General features: G+C 41.2%; 1 long non-coding RNA gene across 3 annotated transcripts in view; it reads left to right on the top strand.

Annotated features, from left to right (window-relative positions):
- The window catches only part of LOC128689021 (uncharacterized), a 238,706-nt gene that overhangs the window by 28,369 nt on the left and 184,928 nt on the right, over positions 1-25,409 (top strand). The window contains exons 1-3 of one of the 3 annotated variants that reach the window (XR_011392286.1): positions 3,122-3,262; positions 4,541-4,622; positions 19,569-19,664. This is a non-coding gene — a long non-coding RNA (uncharacterized lncRNA). Of the gene's footprint in view, positions 1-3,121; positions 3,263-4,540; positions 4,623-19,568; positions 19,665-25,409 lie in introns of those variants that run through there. The other 2 variants (XR_011392288.1, XR_011392287.1) reach the window with 2 other exon arrangements.

Here is a 25,409-nt window from a genome sequence, read left to right as displayed (position 1 = left end):
TTTTTTTGTTTTAATATTTCTGGGTGTCAGGAACGGATTAATTGTATTTACATTATTTCTTATGGGGAAAATTGATTCGTAAATCGTAAATTTTGTTTATAGTAATGGCTCCAGGAACGGATTAATTACGAAAAACGAGGGACCACTGTACTTTGTAACCGCGCTGAGAACATTAGTCAGTCAGGCGTCATTACCACAGGTCTTAGTGATCATTTCATCATTTACTGCACCCGGAAAATCACTAGGGATAGGATAGTCCTACACAGGACAATAAAAATGAGGTCAACTAGAAACTACAGTAAAGAAACACTGGTAAATAGGCTACACAATTGTGACTGGACAGAGATAACAAGTTGCACGGACGTAAACGATGCCTGGGAAAAATTCAAAACAATGTCCAGTACCATCCTTGATAATATTGCACCAGTTAAAGAGGTTAGGATTAAACAAAGAACTGAACCCTGGATGACTACTGAGATATTAGATAATATGAAATTCAGAGACCAGCTGCTAAAAAGATTTAAAGTAAACAGACAGGATATTGCAGCACTAAATGAATTCCAAAGGATGAGGAACAGAGTACAGAGACTTATAAAAGGAGCAAAGGCAAAGCACTATTGCTCAAAAATTGAAGAGTATAAGCATAACCCCAGAAAGTTCTGGCTACAACTAAAACAGTTGGGGTATAGCCATAAGCCAGTAGATAGGTCTAACATAGTACTCACTATCAATAATGAGGTATGCCACGAAACATCTAAGGTGACAAATTGCTTTAATTCCTACTACACATCTGTTGCATCAACACTAGTAAGTAAACTACCAGCTGCATCAAATACCTTTAACACAGACTCTGATAAGTTTCAAACATACTATACCAATAAAGGGGTAACCCCAAACAGTTGTCAACTAGTAAGTGTATCTCATGACTTTATTCAAAAAGAATTAAGCAGGTTAAACCCAACTAAGAGCACAGGCCCTGATAACATCCTGTCTAAGTTCCTAAAAGATGGTGCTTCTGAACTGTCAATCCCTATTGCTCACATAATAAATCTATCAATCACCACTAATACCATACCGGAGGGGTTCAAGGAAGCCAGAGTTACTCCTATCTTCAAGAAAAATAGTAGGTCTGATATCAGCAATTATAGGCCTGTTAGTATACTCAGTATAATATCCAAAATTCTAGAGAGGGCAGTGTACTCTCAAGTATTTAAGTACCTTAATGACAACAACATTCTCCATAGCTATCAGTCGGGCTTTAGAAGATCTTACTCAACCGACACCTCCCTAATTAATCTGATGGATTGCCTGAGAAGTGAAATGTCAAAGGGGAACCTCATAGGTATGGTAACCTTAGACCTGCGAAAGGCCTTCGATACTGTCAACCACAATATATTATGTAAGAAACTTCAAGCTATCAGTATAGGTTCTGTAGACTGGTTTAAGTCCTACCTTAGCAACAGGAGACAAATTGTCAAAATCAACAAAGCGGAATCAGAACCCCTGCCGATAGCATGTGGAGTTCCTCAAGGTAGTATTCTGGGTCCCTTGTTATTCTTATGTTATGTCAATGACATGCCTATCAGTGTCAAGTGCAAACTCCTACTGCATGCAGATGACAGTGCCCTATTAGTGTCGGGTAAAGACCCACAAGATGTAGCTAATGTTTTAACACTGGAACTGGAGTCCTGCAGCAAATGGTTAGTAGACAACAAACACCTTGGGAAAACTGAAGCCATTCTCTTTGGCACGAAACATAAAATGAGAAGGGTAAATAATTTTAATGTCCAGTGTAATGGGGAGCCCATCACTTTGGTTTCATCAGTAAAATATCTGGGAATCCCCTTTGACCCATGCATGTCAGGAGAATTGATAGGGAACAGTGTAGTAAAGAAAGCAAATGCCAGACTGAAGTTCCTGTATAGACAAGCACAGTGTCTACCTACTGAGGCTCGCAGGACCCTATGTCTAGCCCTTATACAATGCCATATGGATTACGCTTGCTCTTCATGGTACTCTGCCTTGACAAAAAAACTGAAAGATAGACTGCAAATCACCCAGAACAAAATCGTAAGATTCATCCTGGGGCTGGGACCAAGAGAACATGTAGGCCAGGATGAATTACAGCAGTTGGATATGCTGAATGTTGAAGACAGAGTAAAACAACTGAAGCTAAATCTTGTTTATAAAATTGCTCACAAACAGTGTCCAGAATATCTTGCTGTCAGTTTTGTCAAGGTTGGGAACCAAAGCAATCATAGTACTAGGGGGAGAGAGCACAACTTTGTAGTACCCACAGTCATTGGCCAGGCTTCAAACACCTTTTATTGTACAGCAATAAAGGATTGAAACAGACTACCCACACATGTCAAAGCCAGTCATAGCATGAACCAGTTCAAGAAGAGTGCCAAAAGGTGTCTGATGAATGTAGCTACAGAAAGGGAGGGGAATGATTTTCTATTTTTTAGCTAACATACGTGTAAATTTGACCTTATTCCTAGTAATGACCCCTATATTGTAGATAGTCTTAATGACCCTCATGTGGTAGATAGTCTTTTTAGTATGATAATAAGATGTTATCTTCATTATAGAATAATAAGAAAATATTATAACCTTTATATTATAATAATAAGGTAAAAGAACCACAGTGGAAATAAGTCACTCTGTCTGACTTTTTTGGGTTATCCTAGATTCTCTACACATATGCTGCTATGTATGATAATTCTATGTCACTGTATTTGTGTATACCTGAATAAACTTACTTACTTACTTACACTGCTACCTCATGATGTCTACCACTGATGTCACCAAAGAATCGAACGTTTCTGCTATTCTGAGCTCAATTCAAGGTACTTTTCATCGTGAAACCAATTAAAATCATATTTATTTTTGTAGTATATCTTCCATTCTATCACATGAGACCAAATAAAACGAGAATACAACCATACAAACCATACGAAAATATACCGCTAAGGGGAGGCTAATGACTGAGAAGTGAACTCCATTATTTATGGTCTGATTTCTTTCATTTATGGTATATGTTAAGAAGCATCTTTTCGTCATACACTACCCACATTTCAATAATATAGTCCAACAAACAACTGAGATCCAATTCCCTAGGTCAAGAGAAAGAGTCCCCTCACCAGTGTCAATTGACGTCCCTTGAGACCCGTTCGCATCTGGAAATTTTGCTCGCGTCTGGAAGAAAAAAATCGACCGAGCAGCTGCTCATATCTGGAAAAGCTCGCACATGGATGCACTCGTAAGTAGAGGTTCCACTGTATTTCTACTGGGAAATGCTAAAACTGTAGGGGTCATACTGCCCCTGGATTATTGAAAATAATCAAATTTGATCCAAGGAAGGAGCACTGCTAGGGATGTCTTGTTGCTTGTCAAGAAATTGTAACTACCCTTCCATTCCTCAGATCAAACCTAATTGCCTCCTATTCCCAGCTCAGTTGAACCTGTATGAGATCAGTACGTACTTAACTAATAGGCTTAGTCTTTGCATCAGACAAGTTTCTTCACTTCTTTGGCATCATTATAAAGTCAATGCTTACCCTATTATGCCGAGTGTGTAAAGTAATTTTGTGGCCAGTTGAGGTTAATTTGCTTGGTTATTGTATCTGTTAATGATTCCTAGGGTCATCTCCATCTGGGTGCTGCCTCAGACCAATCCTTTAAAATTGGAAAAGAAATATTACAGGAATAAGGCCGATTTTTATAATAGTCTACCTAAAGGACCCTTAGGGGGGTCAATGGCCCCACAGCCCAGTCACAGACCATGCCTTCTGAAGGATCAAGGCCTGATCAACCAAGCTGTTACTGTTGGTTGCACACAGTCCATCTGAACCACAGCCTGGTTAGTCAGGCTCTGATCTGAAGAACTTATTCAGGGGGAATTACCAGACATTTGCTGGTAATTCCCCTTATGCATGGAGAAAGGGCAATGAAGAGTCAGAGTGCTGGCCACATCCCCGCTCTTTAGTGGAGGTATTCTGCAATCTGTTAAATCTCTTGTTGCCATACAGAGTGATTTCAGTGTTCAGGTTTGGAACCAATCCCTCCAGAATTTTCCAGTTGTAAATTATATACCTTTCTTGCCTACATTCCAAAGAATGCAGATGAAAGGAGTTAAAGTATTTCCAGTAGTTCAGGTGCTTGATTGAGTGTACACAAGCTGTGAAAGTTCTCTCTACATTTTCCAGGTTAATCAAGAGAGAACTAGTGACTTTAAGAGTATCATTATTGCCTCAGCATCTCTTAGTCTTGTAAGTTCTAATTATCCAACCAATCATTTTCTTTGTGGTAGCAATGGCAACATTATGATAATTGAATGTGACATCTTCTGACATCATTACTTCTAAGTCTCCCACATGTGATGTTCGCTCTATTGAATGGTTTGTGTTTGTCCTGTATTCTGTTAGTCTTCATTTCCTCCATTTTTTCCCCCAGCAGAGCAACTGAAATTTATTCTTGTATGAGGCCCACTGGAAGACTTGATTTATAGTGGCCTAAAGGTTTTTTTCATCTTCCACAGGTGCCGCTCTTAACAAAGGATGTTACAGTGCTATGATTTACATCCTTCTCGAAGTCACATATAAGAATGAAAAACAAGTGGGGTAAGTACTGTGCCTTGAAGGACAGAGCTTTTCACTGTGGCAGCCTCTAACTTCCCTCTGTTTACTACCATTCTCTGGATTCTGTTTGTTAAGAAGTTAAATATCTATCTGTCCACTTTTCCAGTTATTCCTCTTGCACACTTTTTGTGCAATTACACCATGGTTGCATTTATCAAACACTTGCAAATTTAGCTGTGGCATCTCTCATGCCCTGAATAAAGTTCTCAGCAATGATCAGTACAGTAAGTGAGAAAGCAAATTTGCAAATTTTAATTAAAAAAAAATCAAGCTGAAAAATAAACATTATGGTGGCCTGGTGGCTAAAGCTCTCACCTTCACACTGTGAGAGCCCGGCTTCAATTCTTGGCAAGGGTTGAAACATTGGGCATGTTTCCTTACACCAGTTTCCTATGTTCATCCATAAGTATAAAATGGGTACCTGGGTGTTAGTCAACTGGTGTGGGTCACATCCCAGGACAAAATTGACCTAATTTGCCCAAAATGTTCTGCATAATTAGCAGCTTTCTATATAGTACAGCCTCTCCTAACTTAGTGACATACTCGTTTACCGATGCCTCGGACTTAAGACTGGCTCTCTGATCAGTATTCATACCTAAATAGTGTATATTAGAGCTAATTTCCTCTATTCTGTTTATTTCAATATACAGTACACTATTGTATAAACATTTAAAAATATACCAGAAATGCTATAAATGGTGCAAAGGTGATATTATAACATCAAAGATGGTTGACAAACTCACTACCATTATAGTATGCTCCTCACTTAGCGACGAATTCATTTAACGATGTGGTCTTAGGAACGGAACTCCGTCATTAAGTGAGAAGAGGCTGTATATATATATATATATATATTAATTATTACAGTTACATTCATAAATGGAGAGGAGAGTGGTAAACCCATTAGGGTTATACATTGTTTAGAAAATGGGAGTCAGTCAAGTTAGATCCAACTCCTTGGATCAAAAGAGCCAATCTGTCATAATGTTAAGAAAAAGTGGGCAGAAGCCACACAAGCCAATGGCTTAGGACAAGTTATTATAGTAGTATTACCAAGCTGTATCACATGTCTTGAATGAAAATGACTGCCACCATATACTGCCATTCAGCAAAAAGATGTGCTAAGATGAAGTAAAGGATCAACTACAGGATAGCCTCAGTAGTAACTATACTGGTGTGGGGATAAATACAACTATGGGATTCCAGGTACAGTACCATGCATGTCTCCTGTTGACCATATGTTCTAGTAATTTGTAAAAGGTGGAAGACAAGGTTGGCCCTTGAGACACTTTGAGCAAAGTGATGTCCAGTTGCAGTTATACAGTATCTTTAGCTAAATCAGCCATGTTTATACCATCGATGGAAATGCCAAAGCTGGGTCAGGTGATTTTCCCCACCAATTTCTGTACTTTTTCCAAATGGCAGATTTACAGGTGGAAACATTGAAAGATATGTAAGCATATAAACAGTTACCTATGCTGAGCATTTCATAAGAACATAAGAAAGAAGGAACAATGCAACAGGCCTACTGACCTATGTGGAGCAAGTCCATGCCCCCCCCCCAGATTAGCCCAATGACTCACCCAGTCTGGTCACCTCCACTTAAGGATGGAGCATGGCACCAGACCCAGCAGCACAAGCTAGTCAAGTCCAACCCACACCCACTCATGTATTTATCTAACCTATTTTTAAAACTACACAACGTTTTACCCTCAATAACTGTACTCGGGAGTTTGTTCCACTTATCCACGACTATTACCAAACCAGTGCTTTCCTATATCCTTCCTGAATCTGAATTTTTCCAATTTGAAACCATTGCTACGAGTCCTGTCTTGGCTGGAAATTTTCAGCATGCTATTTACATCCCTTTTATTTATTCTTGTTTTCCATTTATACACCTCGATCATATCCCCCTAATTCTATGCCTTTCGAGAGAGTGCAGATTCAAGACCCTCAGTCTATCCTCATATGGAAGATTTCTGATACATGGGATCATCTTTGTCATCCTGTATGTTTTCCAGAGCAATTATATCCATTCTGTAATACGGTGACCAGAACTGAGCAGCATAGTCTAAATGTGGCCTAACCAAGGATATATAGAGTTGAAGAACAACCTGAGGACTTCTATTATTTATACTTCTACATATGAAGCCAAGAATTCTGTTAGCTTTATTGCGAACACTAATGCACTGTTGTCTTGGTTTTAGATTACTGCTAACCAGAACTCCTAAATCCTTTTCGCAATCAGTAGTATTAAGATCTACATTATTTAGCTTATATGTGGCATGGTTATTTAACTGTCCAACATTTAGAACTTTGCATTTGTCAATATTAAACTGCATCTGCCACTTCTCCGACCATTGCATCAGTATTCAAATCATCTTGGAGTGCTCTAGTGTCCTCATTAGTGAGCCTATTTTGGTGTCATCAGCAAATTTGCTTTTGTCGCTACTTATTCCCTCATCTATGTCGTTTATGTAAATTGTGAACAACAACGAGCCCAACACTGACCCCTGAGGAACACCGCTTGTGACATGCCCCCATTCTGATTTCTCCCCATTTATGCAAAAACTCTGCTGCCTATTTGTCAGCCATGCCTCTACCCAGGAAAAAATTTCTCCTCCTATTCTGTGTGCCTTAAGTTTCCTCAATAGCCTCTGATGTGGAACTCTATCGAAAGCCTTACTGAAGTCCATATACACAATATCATATTTATTACCATGATCTACCTCCTCAAACACCTTAGTGAAAAAAGTTAGTAAATTCGTAAGACAGGAACGCCCCTTTGTAAAACCGTGTGGAGATTCATTAATCAATCTGTGCCTATCAAGATGGCTACGAATTGCTTCAGCAATTATTGATTCCATAAATTTTCCCACTAAGGAGGTAAGGCTTATTGGTCTATAGTTCGAAGCCAAGGACCTGTCACCTGCTTTGTAAATAGGTATTACATTTGCCATTTTCCACTTATCAGGCACTATGCCAGTTTGTAGTGATATGTTAAAAAGATCAGCCAAAGGTATGCTAAGTTCCTCTTTACATTCCTTTAACACCCTTGCAATTAGTTCATCAGGGCCTGGGGATTTGTTAGGTTTTAGTTTCTTTATTTGTCTGAGGACCATGTCATTAGTTACTGCAATCGTACATAGTTTATTGTCCTGTTCTACATAATCTATTATTTCAGGAATATTGCTAGTATTTTCCTGGGTGAAAACTGAGAGGAAGTAGGTATTTAGAATTTCACACATATCCTTATCACTGTCAGTGATCTGACCAGTTACTCTTAAGTGGGCCAATCTTGTCCCTAATCTAACTTCTGTATACCTGAAAGAACCCTTTTGGGTTAGTCTTTGAATCCCTTGTGACCTTAGCCTCATAATCCCTTTTTGCTTTTCTTATTCCTTTCTTTATTTCTTTCGTTAATTGAATATATTGATTTCTAAACTGCCCATCCCCTCTTTTGATACACCTATATATGCCTCTCTTTTGACCAATGAGATGTTTTAATCTATTGTTCATCCATTTGGGATCATTTTTGTTAGATCTAATTTCCCTACTCAGAACAAAAGTTGTCTGGGCAGCTAGAACTATGCTCTGAAAAACGTCATATTGGCAACCAAGATCACCTACCTGACCCATAGTCAGGACATCCCAATTTAGCCCACCCCGGTAATTTTTCAGTCCCATGAAGTCGGCCAAGTGAAACTCTGGGACAGATTTGATTGCAGTTATCTGGGTAATTCCATGATATATTGAAACTAAGTGATTTGGGGTGCCAGGCGTAAATGATAATGGGAGCCCTTTGATTAAACTTTGAATAGAAAGGGGTTTATTTATAGGTAATACATATTTTAAGAAAAAGAGGATAAATAAGTATACAAGATATGATGTAGGGCAAAATGACAGTAGTTTGTTGGATTATGTATTGGTAGATAAAAGACTGTTGAGTAGACTTCAGGATGTACATGTTTATAGAGGGGCCACAGATATATCAGATCACTTTTTAGTTGTAGCTACACTGAGAGTAAAAGGTAGATGGGATACAAGGAGAATAGAAGCATCAGGTAAGAGAGAGGTGAAGGCTTATAAACTAAAAGAGGAGGCAGTTAGGGCAAGATATAAACAGGTATTGGAGGATAGATGGGCTAATGAGAGCATAGGCAATGGGGTTGAAGAGGTATGGGGTAGGTTTAAAAAATGTAGTGTTAGTGTTCAGCAGAAGTTTGTGGTTACAGGAAAGTGGGTGCACGAGGGAAGAGGAGCGATTGGTGGAATGATGATGTAAAGAGAGTAGTAAGGGAGAAAAAGTTAGCATATGAGAAGTTTTTACAAAATAGAAGTGATGCAAGGAGGGAAGAGTATATGGAGAAAAAGAGAGAGGTTAAGAGAGTGGTGAAGCAATGTAAAAAGAGAGCAAATGAGAGAGTGGGTGAGATGTTATCAACAAATTTTGTTGAAAATAAGAAAAAGTTTTGGAGTTAGATTAACAAGTTAACCCTTTGACTGTTTCGGCCGTATATATACGTCTTACGCGCCACTGTTTCTGACGTATACATACGCGTAAATTCAAGCAGGAGAAAGCTGGTAGGCCTACATGAGAGAGAATGGGTCTGAGTGGTGGGTGTGCACCCTGTGAAAAAAAAATTGGGGACTCAGTGGTGCATTGTGGGAACGCCATCTTGGTAGTCCATTTTCACCATGCCTCGCAGTAAGAAGTACCTCACTCATCAGCGGATTGGAGGACTTTTGTTCCCAAGCAATAGCTCTAACAGTGATGAAAGTGTCAGTGAAAGTGAATTCCATGGTTTTCAAGCGGGTGTGACCAAAAACAGTGCCCAGGATAACATAAAACATAATTAGTGATGAAAACCCAGATGACTCACGACCTTCCACCTCTGGTGCTGGGCCGGCTCGTTCACGTTCACCTGTACCAGGACGAAAGAGGACACTAGTTGCCCGTGTACAAGACTCAGATGTGAGCAGTGAAAGTGATAGTGATTTCAAAGCTATTGAAAGCAGTTCTAGTTGCGACAGTGAGGGTGAATATTCCCCAGTGAAGCGGCAGTATGTACGACGTAGCATGCGGTCTGGTAGTGTGCCATATGCTGTTCCAAGGAAGGAGTAAATCTCGGAGCACATCCCGTGGCCCTACACCACGACCTGATAGTGAAGATGATATTGTTACGATGGGTACGAATGATGTGAGTGAGGCAGCAGGTGGTGGTGGTGATAGTGATGGTGGCATGAGTCATGTGGCACCAGCAGCGGGCCACGCTACTACCGATGCTGCTGACTCTGCACAACTACAACCAGCCTCACCCAACCCCACACTCCCACAACCACAACCACGTTTCAACATCCAGAGCCCACCAGCAGACCGCATCTGGGATTGGCAGGAAGGTGACGAGTTTGTTCCCAGTCCCCATGACTTTGATGAAACACAAAGTGGAATACGGCCATCATGTACACTTGGGAACAATGCTACTGAACTGGAATGCTTTCATTTATTCTTTGATGAACCCCTGATGGACATTATTGTCAGGGAAACCAACACATACTATGAGTACACCATGGCAAATACAATTCTCTCACCAAGATCACGGCTACACCAGTGGAAGGACACAACTTTGGCAGAGATGTACCTGTTTTTTGCCACAATAATGCTTATGCCACATGTGTATAAGCACACTGTCACCACATATTGGGCAACAGAACGTCTGATTTCAACCCATGGTTTTAGTGACAATATAGGTGTGAATCGTTTTTTGATACTGTTACGTATGTTACAATTTTCAGACAAAACAAGGCCTGACAGAAGCAACACGTTATATAAGATTAGAAATGTGTTTATGTACCTGAAACAAAAGTGTTGCATGTATTTTTATCCCTTTGGGAAGCTTGTTATTGACGACTTTCATTCAAGCAATACATACCAAGCAAGAGGAAACGCTTTGGTATATAAAGTTATTTGTACTGTGTGATTGTATACACTGGCAGTAATACATTGAGAGATACCAGGAGGTTATTGGGTATCTCTGGTGATGTGGTTAGAACAACGATGGAACCATATCTTGGTAAGGGGCATATATTATATACTGATAACTGGTACACAAGCCCCATACTCAGTGATTTCTTGCGAGTGAACCTGTGAGGGAAAAGTTCAATAGATAGGAGTAGTGATATAGTAACAATAGTTTCATTGCCGGCTACTTGTTAAGGTAGGGTAAGTCCAGCTCCCGCTATCCCCCCGCCTTTTTCCCCCTCCCCGAAAGTGATAGTTTGCTTGCCGGCTACTTGTTAAGGTAAGGCAAGTCTAGCTCCTGCTATTCCCGCCTTTCCCCCCCCCACCCCAAAAGTGATAGTTTGATCGCCGGCTGCTTGTTAAGGTAGGGTCAGTCTAGCTCCCGCTATCCCCCCCCCCCGAAAGGTGACGTGTGGGGCTCCAGTCCAAACAGTAATCACTAGACTCACAGCTCCCAGCACTACTGTAAGTACATGCCTGCCTTGTATTCTAGTGGATTTATTGGTTGAAAGCTTCACTTTTGACCAATAATAAACTTAAGTCCTTTCAGTCTTGCTCTAAGTTGACTGTTGTAATAATCACCACATCTTTTAGGTATTGTACTTATCATGGAGAGTGATTTCTTAAGCAGTGGGTAACCTGTCTATCTTTCCAGCTTGGATGACAGAGAGGGTCACCTGCCAATCAACGAGTAGAATTGATGGAGTTGGACTAACGTCCTGAGACTTCCCCTTTTTGGATTTAATTACCTGTGCACCTGTATGAAATTGCAGGACGTAACCCCTCATCATTGCAGCGGTAAAGAACCTGCTTTCCTGTCATCGGGTTAGAATACTCACGGCTATACTGTGAAGAATGAACCAGTGGGTTGTAACCAACACCTGCGACCCCCATCATCAGCAACGGCTACGATTTCAACAACACGCAGGGTCACCAACACCAGACACCCACGTTTTATATACATTTATATTAGCGTTGAATTCAGTTATCATTTATATTTTTCATTTTCTTTAATGTAAGATTAATACTTCATATTTAAGTGTTTTATATTTTATATTTTCTAAATAATAAAGTGTTTATGTTTGTCAGTTTTTATTCTTTTTCTATACATTAATTTTCCTGAGGAGGAACCAGCCTTGGTAATACTGTCTGAAGTTGTTACAGGGCTGAGTAAGCCTTCACACTGACAGACGTGTGGCACAGTGCGTGGTAATCATAAACATATGCCAAGGTTCAACGCTGGCACTCACAGAGGTGAAGTGCAGGCCTTTGCTGCCAATGATATCATGGCATTTCAGTGGCATGATAAACGTGATGTCACATTGTTGACATAATTTCACTGAAAACGAAATGGCACACACTGGCAGGCACAATAGAGAGACCAATGAACCCATTCTAAAACCTGCAGCTGTCATTGACTACAACCTCAATATGCACTTAGTGGACAAATGTGACATGCAGATTGGGCTTGCTGATTGTGTACACAAAAGTTATAAGTGGTATATGAAACTTTTTTTCCATCTTCTTGATATTTCCATGCTAAATGCTTATAACATATACAAGTTGAGGACCAACAGCAAATCAAAATATGGTGAATTTTGTTTGTCTGTCATCAGACAAATAATCGCCAAGTACCAAGGAGCAACACCTGCAATAGTCCAGCGCCCACGAAATTACCAACACACGCCATCTCGTTTGAGGTCTGGTGATCACTACCCCATACAACTGCCTCCTACTGCTTTCAAGAAAAGTGCTCAGAAGAGGTGTTTGGTGTGTAGACATACCACAAAATGCCCACAAACAGGCAGAGACACTTGTTTTGTGTATGAGGAATGTCAAGTGCCACTCTGCATATACCCATGTTTCAAAGAGTTCCACAAGCTGCAGCAGTTCTAGGAAAGTGTTCAGTGACTGTACATATGTATATATATTATGGAACAATAGTAATAAACAATGTTTTGTATTGTTTGTGTAAACAAGTTTTGTACACAATCTAAGTGATAATGTTTGTTCAGTTATTGTGTTGTAAACAATGAATGTATATTTGAACAATGCACCTTACTTTGGTCTCACAGGCCACATAAGTTACTTAGTAGAGAAAAATATTGGAAAATACAAGAAACCTTCAAATTGGAGTAAATAAAAGAATACCAGGTGGGTGGCATTCGCTGCTGTTGCCATACGCCACTCATTCTCTGCCAACTTTGTTCCTCTGTATCTCAGTAAGTACTTATGGCAAAAAAAATTTTTTTAGGCTTAAAACACTCAGTAAAATAATCCTAACATTTAGGTAAAATAATTTTTTTTTTTTTTTCAAATATTTTGCGACATAGGGTGACAGTTTCAGAAAGGGGCCTGCGACAGTCAAAGGGTTAATCCCTTTCATTCTACCTAATGCCTCGCACATCTCTCGCACACTCATATCCAGCTCCTCTTCACTCCTAAAAGATATACCTCCCTGACCAGTGCATGAAATTACTGCCTTCCTCTCTTCAACATTTAATAGTTCCTCAAAATATTCCTGCCATCTTCCCAATACCTCCAACTCCCCATCTACTGATGCCCCCATTCTCTTTTTTAACCCCTTGAGGGTCCGTCTTGTAGTTCTATGGCTTTGAAGTCAGGGTCCAAGCCGTAGTACTACGTCTTGAACTCAGCTCACTCAGATAAGCTGTGAGGGGTAAATTTGGGCCTAGATATGAGAGAATACATCTTTGTGGCAAGTGTGCACCATATAAAACAAATCCTGCAGCAAGCAGTGCATAATGAGGGAAAAAACTGTGTGTATTTGGATTAAAATAGCGAATTTGCGGTGTATTTTTGACTGATTTTCTGGTTATATTCGTGGTTTCTTGGTCCCATTTCATAGAATGGAAGATATATTGCAGAAATAGAGATGACTTCGATTGGTTTTAGTATTGAAAATAGGTTGAAACTGAGCTCAAAGTAGCAGAAATGTTCGAGTAAACAAAGGACGTCACTAGTCCAATGCACGTCAACTGGTGGGTCTAATATATGTTCATGAATGCACTGATATTATGTATACAAATATTACAATATTGCATAACAGTAAATCTATTTTTTGGTGTAAATAAAAATTCATTATGTGAGTAGGTAAGACACATATGCAACACTTAGGTATCTTTATTTCGAAACGTTTCGCCTACACAGTAGGCTTCTTCAGTCGAGTACAGAAAAGTTGATAGAAGCAGAAGAGACTTGAAGACGATGTAATCAGTCCATCACCCTTAAAGTTTTGAGGTGGTCAGTCCCTCAGTCTGGAGAAGAGCATTGTTCCATAGTCTGAAACAATATGGAGTTAAAGTGACAGGATGGAGCCTTATATAGCGCCAGGAGGTGAGACGTAGGTCACTAGTAGAATGCAGATGTTGGGAGGTCAGGTCCCTCTCAAATCCAGCCGTTCTCACTAGTAGAGGTTGTCGAAGTTGATTTCAGGTCTGTACCAAGATACCCTTGTGTTGCAGTGTCTGACAGATTGAACATTAAAATTGTATAAAATACCGACATGTTGTTAGGTAAGACACACATGCAACAGTTAGGTTGCATATGTGTCTTACCTAACAACATGTCGGTATTTTATACCATTTTAATGTTCATTATGTGAGTAAAAAATCAATATGAAATTTGTCTGTAAAGCTTGAAAATGTAATTAATAAACAGAGGAACTGTTATTTTAGTGCCAGGAATGCCCATTGCTTATTCTGGACCCTTTTTTGAAATTGAAATATTTTGGACTGTGTGACATTGGCCAAATTACCAATTTCTGATCACTTTATTGGGCAGTTGAAATAGTTCTTGTGCTCAGTCAACAAAATATAAGTAATATACTAACAAAATAACGAAGAATTTGGTCCACTGGAATAATGTAATTGGCCTAAATTGGGAGTCAAATTAGGCAAAATCGCTGATGCATAAATATCAGACGCAGCAAAATTCACGAGAGCACAATTTCATCAATTTTAATCAAATTTTGTGCTTTTTATTTTATTACCTTCGGAAAAAGATTCTCTACCATTTCATAAGAAAAAATAAAAAATAAATTTTGAAAATTCTTGGTCCCTGTGGACAACTTTCAGATCAGGGGTCTGGACCCTGAAAGGGTAAACTGTCAAATCCATTTATTTCCTAGGCTTTCTTAACCTATTTCACTTCAAAAAAATTTCTTATTTTCAGCAGTTTGTTGACAGCCCCTCACCCACTCTATTATTTGCTCTCTTTTACTCTCTGTATACTCCACCCTTCTTATATCACTTTTGCTTTGTAAAAATCTCTTATACGTGATCTTTTTCTGTTTTATTACACCCTTTACCTCATTCCACCAATCACTTCTCTTTCCTCCTTCACCCACCTTTCTATAGCCAGAAATTTCTGCTCTGCATTCTAACACTGCATTTTTAAAACTATCCCACCCCTCTTCAACCCCCCCACCCCAACCCCCCACCACATTACCTATTCTCGCATTTGCCCACCTTTCTCCCAATAGTTGCTTATATCTCACCCTAACTTCCTCCTCCCTTAGTTTATAAACTTTCAACTCTCTTACCCATCAACCATTAATCCACCAGTACACAATCAAACAAACTACTTTCATTATGTGCAATATCATATCTTGTACACTTAGTTATCTTCTTTTTTTTTTTAATGTATTACTTATTACCAAACCTCTTTCTATTACATAGTTCAGTTAACGCCTTAACTCTCCAAACATAGATCTACATTCTTACTGCTAGCGCTCCAAACAATTCTGGAACATGTGTAATAGTACGTGTTTGGCAGGCTGGCTGGGTGGCTGATTGACTTTCGCTGTCTCTATCTCCATCTGTCTGTATCTATCTTTGCCTGTCTCTGTCTCACAGGTACACATAGTTATTATACATAGTGTAAATTACCTAGGATAACCCAAAAAATCCAGACAAAGTGCTATACTGTGCTTGTAGATACAAGGCATAATAAGCATGACTGGCAAGTAATACGCACTTTCACTTGTTCAGGAATCAGACGTGACTCTGCATCGTGTGTAATACCTGTTAGTTCATGAGTGGCTTTCTGAGACAGAAAGAGAGACAAGCAGACAGATAAGCAGAGCTAGACAGACAAATAAAGACAGACAGACAGATAAACATGTTTATATGTAACAGTGAAAACAAACAAAGCCAAGGCAGTGCATGATCAAGTGTCACTCCTCTGCTGCACTGTCAGCAATGAAGTGACGCTCATCTTAAACAGTGCTTCAAGGAATTTCATATGTACTCCAGCATGTTTAAAACATTGCTGGGACCTAGAAAGACTTTGTATATACACCTACCATCCGACTTACGACCGAGCTTGGTTCTGACCAACCGGCCGTAAGTCAAACTGTACTACTGAATATCAACATCACATTTTTGTAATGACTATTTTATTGTTTTATTTTGGTATTTCATTTTTTACTTTACCTTTTATGCTGTTAGTACTGTATTTTATACTGTAAGGTTTAGGATAAACATTGTGTACAACGCAAACAGTTGTTTATTTCCCAGAAATTTGGCATAAAAAACACGGTCGTAAGTCGAGTGGTCGTATGTCGAGCAGGTCGTAAGTCAGATGGTAGGTGTATTTCTAGACAATAGTAGGTGACCAAGGCAGGTGAAAATGTTCACCTGTCAGTATGTTTGTTATTGAGTACTACAGTGGAACCTCATTTTTTGGCCGCTGCGTTTATCGGCCAATTCGTATTTAGGCCAGTTTTTCGGCGGAAATTTTACTCCATATTTTGGCTGTTGCTTCATATATCGGCTGTATTAGACGCGTCAGCCTGCCTCCCACCAGGATGTCGTGCGTAGGTGAGTCGGTCTCCCTTTGTTGGTGAGTGAGCATATACTCTGTGCATTCATCCAAACATTTCCTTAAAATCCATTGTTTTTGGTGTTTTTTTATTAGGTGTGACTGTGAAATAAGTCACCATGGGCCCCAAGAAAGTTCCTAGTAAAGTTCCTTTGGTAAAGAAAGTGAGAAACACAATGGAATTTAAGAAGGAAGTAATAGAAAAATACGAAAGTGGTGTGTGGGTGCTGGAACTTGCCAGGATGTATGGCAAAAACAAATCAACAATCACTTCTATCCTGGCAAAGAAAGAACAAATCAAGGAAGATGATGTGGCAAAAGGGGTAAACATGTTAACGAAAAAGAGATCACAAACAAATGATGATGTGGAGAAGTTGTTGTTGTTGTTGTGGCTCAGGGAAAAACAGTGGGTGATAGTGTTTCAGAGACGATCATTTGTGAAGAGGCAAGGCAGTTGCATGAGGATCTCGTAAAGAAAATGCCTGGTACTAGTGATGATGTTAGTGAATTTAAGGCCAGCAGAGGCTGGTTTGCGAGATTTAAGAAGCGTAGTGGCATACACAGTGTTGTAAGGCATGGTGAGGCTGCAAGTTCAGACAGACGTGTGGCTGAAAAATTTGTGCAGGAATTCAAGGGGTACGTAGAGGCTGAAGAAATCCAACCCCAACATGTTCAATTGTGATGAAACAGGCCTCTTTTGGAAGAAAATGCCAAAGACGAGGAAAAGGCACTGCCATGATACAAGCCTACGAAAGACAGGCTAACTTTTGTTTTGTGCTGATGCTAGTGGGGATTTCAAAGTGAAGCCTTTACTCGTGTATCACTCTGAAAGCCCAGAGTGTTCAAGAAAAACAATGCCGTCAAGAGTAAATTGGTGTGTTGTGGAAAGCTAATCATAAGGCATGGGTCACAAGGCAAATTTTCATTGATTGGGTCCATGAAATGTTTGGCCCGAGTGTGAAAAAATACCTCCTGGAAAATAAATTGCTACTCAAGCTTGCCTCCTGGTAATGGACAATGCTTCTGCTCATCCTCCAAACTTGGTAGACCAATTGTCTAGGGATTTTCATTTTATAACAGTGAAGTTCTTGCCTCCTAACACCACTCTTCTTATCTAGCCCATGGACCAGCAAGTCATTTCTAGCTTCAAAAAACTCTACACAAAAGCAATGTTTCAGAAGTGCTTTGAAGTGACCTTGGACACTGAATTAACCCCAAGAGAGTTCTGGAGGAATCACTTCAATATCTACAACTGCATAAGCCTTATAGGTAAGGCTTGGCAGGGAGTGACTTCCAGAACTTTGAACTCTTCTTGGAGACAATTGTGGGCAGACTGTGTCCTTGAGAAAGATTTTGATTATTATTATTATAATCAAAAAGAAGCGCTAAGCCACAAGGGCTATACAGCGCTGCAGGGTAGGGAAGGAAGCGAGGGTATTGGGCAGCAGAAGGGGGGAGGGATGATCAGTAGGGTACAGAAAACAGCGGGACAGGGGATAGTGCGGGGGTAGAGGGTAGCAGGAGATTGAGGCAGAAAGGGCTGAAGGCATCAGAGTTTGTGAAGTAAGTCAGTTGTTTTCAAAAAGTCAATGAGAGAGTCCGGATGAAAGGTGGGTCCATCAGCGAGAAGGGAAGGTAAAGAGAGAGCAGCGGAGCGAAGACGACGATGGAGGTAAATTCTGCGTGCTCGTTGATAAAGTGGGCAGTCCAACAGAATGTGGCTGACTGATAATGGAGCCTGACAATTCTCAAAGAGAGGAGCAGGGTGCCTCTCCATGAGATATCCATGAGTAAGACAAGTATGGCCAATGCGAAGACGGGAGAGAGTAGTCTCCCAACCTCGACACTGGTGACAAGAAAGATTTTGATAGGTTTGAGGCTGACCCTGACCCTGACCCTGTCAACCCTCTGCCTGTTATGACATTGGGGAAGTCCATGGGGTTGGATGTGAGTGGTGAGGATGTGGAAGAGTTGGTGGAGGACCACAGGGAAGAGCTAACCACTGAAGAGCTGCAACACCTTCAACTGGAACAGCAACAGACCACAGCTGTGGAACTTGCTTCAGAGAAGGAGGAGGAAGAGAGAGGGAAGGATGTGCCTTCTTCAGTGATTAAGGACATTTGTGCAAAGTGGAATGAGGTGCAAACTTTTGTGGAGAAATATCACCCTAACCAAGCTGAAACAAGCCATATCTGCAACATGTTCAGTGACAAAACCTTGTCCTATTTTAGGGAAATCTTAGAGACGCCAGAAACAGAGCGCTCTGGACAGTTATTTTGTGCGACAGGGGTCCAGTGACTCTCGAGCTGGTCCTAGTGGCATTAAAAGAAAGAAAGGAAGTAACCCCAGAGAGGGACTTGTTACCTAAAGTCCTTATGGAGGGGGATTCCCCTCCCAAACAATCCGCTTTCCCCCTCTCCTCCTCCCTGTCTTCCATAAGCCAACAAAAGTCTTCAGTAAAGGTATGTAATAGTAATTTAAATGTTCTTAATTTATTTTATTTAGTTCTCATTGTTTTGTGTATGTAAAACTATAATTAATCTTTATAAAATAAATTTTTTGTGAATATTTTTGTCTGGAATAGATTAATTGTATTTACATTAATTCTTATGGGAAATATTGCTTCGAATTTGGGCCATTTCGAATTTAGGCCGACCTTCTGGAACGGATTACAGCCAAAAAACAAGGTTCCACTTTGAGTATCTAATGTTAGTGTCAGAACAAACATTGGCTATGAAATCACAACTACTACAAATTGTAATTTTTTTTTTTCCAACAGGTCGAAAATAAAGAATCACCCCCAGCTGCTCTTTGCTGATGAAAAAATACTTTCATCATCATTCAACACTTCTATGAAAGATGAGGTGAATCATAGAATTGATGAGGGAAAAAGAGTGAGTGGTGCACTCACTCATACATAATCACAGCGAGGAGAAGGCTGCAGAGGTGCGTCTCCCACCGAGGCAGGGTGACCCAAAAACAAAGAAAATCCCCCCCAAAAAAATACTTTCATCATCATTCAACACTTTCACCTCACTCATACATAATCACTGTTTTTGCAGAGGTGCCCAGATACAACAATTTAGAAGTATATACACCTACCATCCGACCACTCGACTTACAACCGTGTTTTATATGCCAAATTTCTGAGAAATAAACAACTGTTTGTATTGTACACAGTGTTTACCCTAAACCTTACAGTATAAAATACAGTACTAACAGCATAAAAAGTAATGTAAAAAATGAAATACCAGAATAAAACAATAAAATAAAGCATTGCAAAAATGTGATGTTGATATTCAGTAGTAAGGTTCGACTTGCATCCATTTTGACTTACGACCAGTTGGTTGGAACCAAGCTCGGTCGTAAGTCGGATGGTATCTGTATAAAGATATATAACATATCCCTCCAAACTGCCAATATCCCAAACTCCTCCTTTAAAGTGCAGGCACTGTACTTCCCATTTCCAGTACTCAAGTCCGGCTATATAAAAACCAGTTTCCCTGAATCCCTTCACTAAAAATTATATAAATTAAAAAAGAAAAAACGAAAAAAGGTATATCAGCAACACTTCTGCAAGCGGCAGGACTCCATGTTGCCGTCAGGTTAGCATCCAGCGCTAACTTCGCAGTCTTATATCTCAGTAAGTACTGACCCTAAAAAAAATTTTTTTGGTCTTATTACACACAAAAAATTACCCTCCTTAATTTAATTTTTGTTTTTTTCCAAAATATTTGGAACGCGGGGCAAGAGAACATAGATCTACGTTTGGACAGTTAACGTGTTAAAAGCTCCCCATTTTCATTTTGCCCTGGCACCCCAAACTTACTATTCCCTCCACACCAGTTTTACCCACTTTAGCATTCAGATCCCCCACCACAAGTACTATCTCACTTGGTTCAAAACTCCCCCCCCCCCCCAATCACTCGACATCTTTGAAAATCTGTCTCCTCTACACTTCTTTCTTCTCTAGGTGCATAAACACTTACTGTAACAGACTTTTAATCTGACTGACAAGGATCTCCCAACTTCAATATCTGGCATTTCAAAATTGTCTGTGTCAGGATCAATGGGTCTGAATTGGACCATTTACAGAATCATACTAACAAAGGAGAGAAGCCAGTACATACAGTGGAACCTCAAATATCGAACTTTCTTCGGTCCAGAAGGCTGTTCGAGTGCCTTTACAGAATGAATTTATTCCCATCAGGAATAATGTAAATTAGATTAGTCCATTTCAGACCCTCAAAAATACACTTATAAAAGCACTTACAAAAATACAATTACATAATTGGTCGTGTTGGGAGCAGTTCGATTTTTGAGGTTCCACTGTATTGGCAAGCTGGTGGGGACGGGACAAGAGAGATGGGAGTAGTAGTAGTGATAGAGGTAAGGTTTGTAGTGGAAACTAGGGAGAATAGTTAGTGGGACAAGAAATAGAGAAGGGGGGAAGAAAAAGGAGGCAAAGTGAAGGCAGGAGCCAAAGGTAGCAGGGTAGTAGTAGTAGCAGCAGTGGAGTCATTAAAAGGCCATGAAAGAAGAGCACTGTAGGAGAGCAAAGAGCCTACAAGGAGTAGGGAAAGGGGGGTGGGGAAGACACCCAAGACAGAAGAAAGGAAACCCAGGAAAAGAGAAGATAAAAAGAATCAGTTTAAATCATGTGTGTTCTGAAATTTGAAGCATTTGACATTGTAATGGGAAAGGAAGGCATCTACAGAGACAAAACCAAGACTAAGGTTCATACAAGGAAAGTTGTGTATAAGAGAGGATTCAACGAGATGGCAACTGTCAAAGTTAGAAGTGGGGTAGACAGTTTTAGCAGAAAACCAATCAATAGGATGACTGTGATCTCTAACATGACAAAAGAGAGCATTGTTGGTGTCGGCAAGCCTAGTACAGTGGACCCCCGCATAACGATGGCATCACATAGCGATTTTTCCGCATACCGCTTACATCGCAAAATGCCGCGCAGATTTCACCGATTTTCGTCCGAGACGCGTCCAATGTGCCCTCAGCCAGCCTCACATGTGCCGCCCGTCCCATTGTTTACCAGCCAGCCTCCGCGGTAACATCCAAGCATACACTCGGAATATTTCGTATTATTACAGTGTTTTCGGTGCTGTTTCTGGAAAATAAGTGAGGACTTCTAAACCCTGTGGTAGGAAATTAGTATGGAAATTAAGAAAGATTTTGAAGGGTTTGGGGCTACCCTGAAAGCCTATGCCAGTAATCCATTGTGCCTACTTCAAAGATTAAGGAAATGTGTGCACAGTGGGTTGAACTGCAAACCTTTATGGATGAAAATCACCCTGACACAGCTGTTGCAAGCCGTGCTGGTGACTATTTCAATGACAATGTTGTGGCCCATTTTAGACAAATCGTAAAGGAACGGGAGGTACAGAGCTCTATGGACAGATTTGTTGTGCGACAGAGGTCCAGTGACTCTCAAGCTGGTCCTAGTGGCATTAAAAGAAGAAGGGAAGTAACCCCGGAAAAGGACTTGCTACCTCAAGTCCTAATGGAAGGGGATTCCCCTTCTAAACAGTAAGAAGATAATGCTCTCCCCTCCTCCCATCCCATCAATCATCACCAGATCTTCAATAAAAGTAAGTGTCATGTAAGTGTGCATGCCTTTTTCAGTTTGTGTGTATTAAAATTAATATTTCATGTGGTAAAAAAATTTTTTTTTCATACTTTTGGGTGTCTTGCACGGATTAATTTTATTTCCATTATTTCTTATGGGGAAAATTCATTCACATAACGATTATTTCGCATAACAATTACCCCTCTTGCACGGATTAAAATCGTTAACCGGGGGTCCACTGTACTTCTTTTGTGCTCAGTGAGTTTGTCAGAAAGAGAATGGCCAGTTTCTCCAAAGTACTGAAGAGGACAAGAGGAACACAAAATAGAGTAGACACAAGGGGCATCTATAGTGGGAGAAGAGGTACAAACTAGATTAGTGTGAAGGGTATTAGTCTGCAAAAAGTAAGTTTGATGTCTAATGAATGGAGAGAGTTGAGATAAAAAAAAGACTGGAAATATAGAGAATGCAAAGAACAGGAGATTTCCCAGGAGTAGAGAGTTTGAGAGAGAAGAAATTTCCACTCTTCGTAATTCATCCTCTTCAAGGGGGGCTCCTTGGCGTGGTGAAGAGGCTTTTGGTCTGAGGAATTAGACCTGTCGGTCTCCTTCCTCAGACTGAACCTAATTACCCCCAATCCCCCCTTCCCTATCCCATCCTCCCCTTTTCCCTTTCCTCCTCCCCCTCCCCACCCCTCCCTCTTGCCCTTCCTCTTTTTGGCCTTTGGGATTCTTCCCACAGGCGCGCTAGTTCCCAGGTAGGGGAAAGGGTACCAGGGTCTATCCCATTCCGTTGAGGTTCTTGGCGGTGGCGTAGTTTGCCGTGGAATCTGGATCGCCTGGGGATGTCCCGATCCCTCTCCGGTATCCCGGAGAGTGGCTTTGGGTGTCTTTCGGGCGACGGGTGTATCTCTGGAAGCCACCTTTCGGATTCCGAGGGTGGTGGCTGAAGGAGGTATGCTTTGTGGCGGATATCTGGCCGCCCTCTCTTTTGTCCACCAAGGTAGCTCGGCAGATGTGAGGTTGCTATCCCGGATTGCTAGTTTACTGGCACGATGGGTAGGGTATGGCACGGGTTCCATGCTGCATCTACACTACTTGCGGTGCTGAGGTCCTCTTGGGCGCGGAGGGAGATTTCTGGCCCTTTCATTCCTCCTAGGAACTATCCCTCCCCAGTCCCCCCTTTTTTTTATTCTTTTTTCTTTTCTTCTTTCTTTTTTTTTCTTAAAAACAGAAAGAAAGAAGTAACCTAACCATGGCAGCCCTAGTCCATGAACCTGATTCCCCCGGGCCCCTTCTTGAGACTGCACCCCGTTCTGACCCCGCCTCGTCTTTGGACCACTCTTCGGACACTCCTCATGCCTCTGTACCTCTTGCCGGTGCTGTTTCCTCACCCGCTTCAGGTACTGAGGTCTCGACTGACTCCTTTGATTTAACTGACCTCCGCTCTCCTTTGACTATGCTTCCGGCCTCTCCCTCTACAGTGTGGCAATTTTTGAATCGTCGGCCCGTTCGGCGTCGGACCAATTCTGGTCCCACGCCTAAACGCCAATGACAGTTACCTGCTGATGATACTTCTCCATCTTCTCGTTTTTCTCAGAAAAGATCAACACATCCTGCACTCCCTTTCCACGCTCAGTTTCAGACTACACAATGGACTAAATTCTTCACTTTACGATCGACTTCCTCTACCGCCTATCTTTCCGACCACAGTATTGGCAAAGCACTCCTATGCCATGTTGGTAAAGATATTTCTTTTCATGCTCTTAAGAGCGGTACACGCATCATCACTGTACAGAATGCTACCCAAGCTCATGATCTTTCTCTTCTTTCCCATATAGATACTGTTCCTGTCACTATTGAAAAACATCATTCCCTCAATTCTTGTAGTGGTACCGTCAATCTGCCTCATACCATAGTTCAACAAAATTTCCAGACATGTGGCAATGACATTCTTGAACAGCTGGAACTCCAAGATCTCCCAGTCCTCAAGGTAGACACTTCTGTTCTTCCTCCCCGCGGGTGGAGACGATACCCTAGCAATGTGGCTCGTTTAACTTTTGACAGCCGTGAACTCCCATCCTCAGTTTATGTGGCAGGATATCGGTTACAAGTTCGAAAGGTGATCCCTACACAGCAGCAGTGTAGAAATTGCTGGCGATTTGGCCATCCAGCTAAATATTGCAGATCCATAGCCAAATGCCCAGTCTGTGGTGCCGATGACCATTCTAATACGTCTTGCAATCGACCTCCCTCTTGCCTTAATTGTCATGAGGCTCACCCTTCGTACTCTCGCCGTTGCCAAGTCTACTTAAATGAGCGGGAAATCCGTTACCTCAAAGAGGCAGAAGGTCTCCCTTATGCCATGGCAGTTTCTCACCTCCGCCTCCGAGGGAGACTACCTCGTGTTTCTTATTCCCGTGTTTCAAAACGTCCCCCCACTTCTGGGGTCCCATCTTCTGCAGCCTCCTCTGTGGTTACCTCTCCCATAGTCACTCCTGTATCTAATTCTTTTGCTGTCCTCGGCTCAGACATCCATACTTCAATGCCTCAGTCTGTTCACGCTTCTTCGTGTTCTCCCTCACAAACCTCAGTATCGACAAGACCTCGTACAACACCTCCTCCCAATCGTCCCTCTACTTCTCAGAAGTCAAAAAAAGGTCCTTTAACCCCTCCTTCCTTACTTCCACCTCCTCATTTTACCTTCCCTGTCTCTGTACTGGGTTCTTCCCCTCTCACTGGCTCTATTACAAGTGTAGAGGTTCACCCTCCTCCTTGTACTGTACCTACCTCCCCTGTTCCCTCCCAGGTTTCTTCCTCTTCTGCCACCTCCCAGGTTTCTGCCTCTTCTGCCCCCTTCCACGCTTCTTCTCCAGTTCCCTCCACCCTTTCGCCCCCCCCCCTACCTTGGTACAGTCCATTACCGTTCCAATATTGTCTCCCATACGACGTCTCTGAATTCCGAAATACTTGAAGCAATCTCCGAATATATTGCAGAGACCAAACCATCAATGGACACTGATCCACCCTCTGTTCCTTCTCTCTCCTCTCCTCCATCTGCGCAACTCCTTTCTTCACAGCGCACCATTCCTTCGCTGCTTGAACGTTTTCCGCTGCCTCCGCATGTGGACTTTTCTAACCCCTCTAGTCCGTAGAAACCCTTACCTGCGGATTTCAAGTATCTTTATCATTGCCAATCATGGCCTATTTACAGTGGAATATACGTGGCCTCGGGTAATCGGGGTGAGCTTCAGATGTTACTCTCCCAGTTTTCCCCTGTTGGTGTTTGCTTACAGGAACCAAAATTACACTCTGCTGTT

Source organism: Cherax quadricarinatus, chromosome 21, assembly GCF_038502225.1.
Source record: "Cherax quadricarinatus isolate ZL_2023a chromosome 21, ASM3850222v1, whole genome shotgun sequence".
Lineage (NCBI taxonomy): Eukaryota > Metazoa > Arthropoda > Malacostraca > Decapoda > Parastacidae > Cherax > Cherax quadricarinatus.
The sequence above is the reverse complement of the archived record's forward strand: the minus strand, read 5'-3'. Positions and strand labels throughout refer to the sequence as shown.